We start from the raw sequence: 3,664 nt of genomic DNA, 5'->3' as shown, positions 1-3,664 counted from the left end.
TGGGCGTAGCCACGCCCACTTATGGTTACATGTGTATATCTTGGTAACCGATGCAGCAATTTCTTCCAAACTTGGCAGAGTTGTTGGCCTTGGTACAGCATACTAAATGGCCGAAAATTTAAATAATCGGGCAATAACCACGCCCACATCGTATATAACGGTAATTTAAAGAAGTACAAAATCTTCGATAAATCAGTAAATACTAAAGCTAATTCAAAATTGATGCTTGCAACAATTCTTTACCAAGAAATACGTTTATGGTAAAATTTTGCAAAATGGGCGTGGCACCGCCCACTTATGATCACATATATGTATATCGGTAACCGTTCTACCAATTTGTACCAAACTCGGTGTTTTTATTGTGCTTGCCACATAAAAGCAAAATGTTGAATATTATTGTAATCGCACTAAAATCACGGCCGCTTTTCATAAAACGGTAAATTTCAGAAATGCTTGAAACTGCAATATTTCGAAATTTAAGGACGCTCATTTACTCAAAATTGATACACCCCGGCTTACCATCTAGCGGTAGCTTTCGGAAAGGTGAAAAAACATATATTTAATACTTGCGCCGGGTATTTAATGTTCGGCTCCACCCGAACTTAGACTTTCTTACTTGTTTATTTTATTTTATTTTTTTACATTTTCTTTGTACATATTGGATGTGCAAAAAATGTTAGTATGGAAGAAAAAGTGCAACACCTTCAACGAAAAAAGTTCTCAAAAATCAACGCGAATTGAATGGACTATAAAACTCCAAACCCGAAAGTATACGTAGTTTTAAAAAAAACTTACGTATGAACGAAAATCATCGTTCAATTACTTACTCTGAATTACGAATTGTAAAAATACAAAGCATCAGTCCCCTTTATTCCTAAATTATTTGCAGATTACAATGTTGAGCTTGCGCAAACTTATTTGTAACTAGAATTCAGGCGTTGTTGCGAATATTGGATAGTTCCATATGCTGTGGTCTAGAAATGAGAAGGGCTGATTCTTTGTATATTTAAATTTTGCAATTCAGGGTAAATTATAATTTAATCAACTAGTTTCATTTTCACTGAGATCATTACATGTAATATTATAACGCAGTACTTTTTTCGTAACAAAGTCAATGTTATTCGTATCGTTAGAGCTTGCCTTTGGCGCGAAAGCCGTAATGGCTTTTAAAATTTCAGTATCAAGGTTTTCTTTCTTAATTCTTGGCAAAATTTAACATTAAATTGCAAAGCATTTTTAATTTGATTTTCCGCAGAATTTTCTTAAGTAAAAAATATTTCGGCTTCTGTTCCACAAAGAATAATCAAAATAGGTATGTGGTTATTTAAATCTTAAGTGTATATTAAATGATATTTAATATTTGCTTTAGAGATGAAATTGCGACAAATTTGTTTAAACAGAAATGTTAAGCGAATATGCAGAACGCGGAATCCAGCCTCTTCTGGTTGCGTTTCTATGTTTATATTATTTATCAATTTAAGCACATACGATCAAATGTAAAAAAAAATATTTTTAATTGCGGATCCGAAAGAAATAGGTATATGGGAATTTCTCAGAAACTTGGAATTTTTTTGTGATAAAATTTTTTTTTCAAATTGTGAGCACATGTCTGAAATTTTTAGTATACGTGCCTTCAGCTTCTAGAATACGAAATGCAATGTAGTGCAACGATTTAAAGCAACGCACCAAGCGCTGTTAACGTTTTTGCGTTTTTTTTTGCAAGTGGAAAGTGAGCGTAATTTTAGTCCGATTTCGAAAGTTTTCAACATATAGCTTTTTTGTGCCAAGGTCAATAATTGTACTGAGTTTGGTTGAAAATGATTAATCGGTTACAGAGATATTTACACATACACCGAACCAAATAAAAACTGAAACGGGACTTTTTAGTAAGTTTTGGCTATTTTTATATATATTATTTAATGTTTATCATTTTTTTATGAAAGTAGAACTGGGTTATTAACAAATGCAAAATAAATCTAAATTTCAGACTTTGTTCAAAAATTATGAAAATTCTGCAAAGTTTGACCAAAATTTCTAACTTCTTGATCAGCATCTTTAGACAAAATTTTGGTATTCAGCTTTCTAGTCCCTTAAATTTTAGCAAATTTTAAGTATTTTGGACGCATCGTTGATTTTTGGCAATTTTTTTATTGACGGTGCTCCGCGTTTTTTTTCATATAAAAAAAAATTTCAGTACACAAATTGCCAAAAATCAACGGTAAGTCTTAGCATCTTCAGCCCAAGCTCTTTCATTAACCGACTTCCAAAAAAGGAGGAGGTTATCAGTTCGTCGGAANCACAGCATACTAAATGGCCGAAAATTTAAAAAATCGGGCAATTACCACACCCACATCCCATATAACGGTAATTTAGAGAAATACAAAATCTTCGATAAATCAGTAAATATTAAAGCTAATTCATTCAAAATTGATGCTTGCAACAATTCTTTACCAAGAAATACGCTTATGGTAAAATTTTGCAAAATGGGCGTGGCACTGCCCACTTATGATCACATATATGTATATCGGTAACTGTTCTACCAATTTGTACCAAACTCGGTGTTTTTATTGTGCTTNACGGTAGTGTCTCAGATGTGGTTCCATACTAATTTAGCTTAGATCCGATCATTGAATCACGAAATATATAGATATATATATATTTTTTTAAGTCGGTTTTTTTTATACCCGAGCGCACTTGTGCACAAGGGTATATTAATTTTGTTCACATAACGGTTGTTTGTAACAGCCAAAACGAATCAAGATAGATATAGACAAATGCATACATAAATGNTAAAAATTACTTGTTTGACACGTCATTTTCGAAAATCGAACGAACGGTGCAGATTTCATGACATGGACATAAAATGACTTTGGTATTTTATATAAAGTTTATTTTGGCTTTTCTTATTTCTTTTTCGCTCTGTAACTTTTTAATGAACAAATAAAAAAGTGGTGCACGAGGATCATAGTTCAATAGTATATTGTACAATAGAGCACACACGTATTTGTCTATATTTTCCAATTCCAGAAGATGTGCTAAATAAAAAATATGCACTTTACGCATCGTAACCTATTCAAGAAGTTATTTTTTAAACTATCTTCTAATGAGAGCACATAAGCCTGCCATGTCTAGATTGACTCCTCTTATGCTCCAGAACACTATAAAAGTTGTCTGATAACAGTTTTAGGTACGCACCAGCTACAGTATACCATAAATCCGCGATTGTAAGAATTAAAAAAAGGAGTCACGCCACTTTGACTCTTCATAACTTCTTTTCTATTGCAAACACATACTTCTAACAGGGGCCTTCGTTTATCCTCTCCAAATACTACCAGTTAATTATAAACTTAAACATGACCAATCAACGCACCAACTTTTGTAAGGTAAAACAAGTAAGAAAGTCTAAGTTCGGGCGGAGCCGAACATTAAATACCCGGCGCAAGTATTAAATATATGTTTTTTCACCTTTCCGAAACCTTCCGCTAGATGGTAAGCCGGGGTGTATCAATTTTGAGTAAATTAGCGTCCTTCAATTTCGAAATATTGAAGTTTCAAGCATTTCTGAAATTTACCGTTATATGAGAAGCGGCCGTTATTTTAGTCCGATTTCAATAATTTTCAACGTTTTGCTTATATGTGGCAAGCACAATAACCACACCGAGTT

This window comes from Rhagoletis zephyria, unplaced genomic scaffold, assembly GCF_001687245.7.
Source record: "Rhagoletis zephyria isolate East Lansing unplaced genomic scaffold, Rhagoletis_zephyria_1.1 Rzeph_scaffold_01727, whole genome shotgun sequence".
In the NCBI taxonomy this organism is placed as follows: domain Eukaryota; kingdom Metazoa; phylum Arthropoda; class Insecta; order Diptera; family Tephritidae; genus Rhagoletis; species Rhagoletis zephyria.
This window is presented reverse-complemented; position numbering follows the sequence as displayed.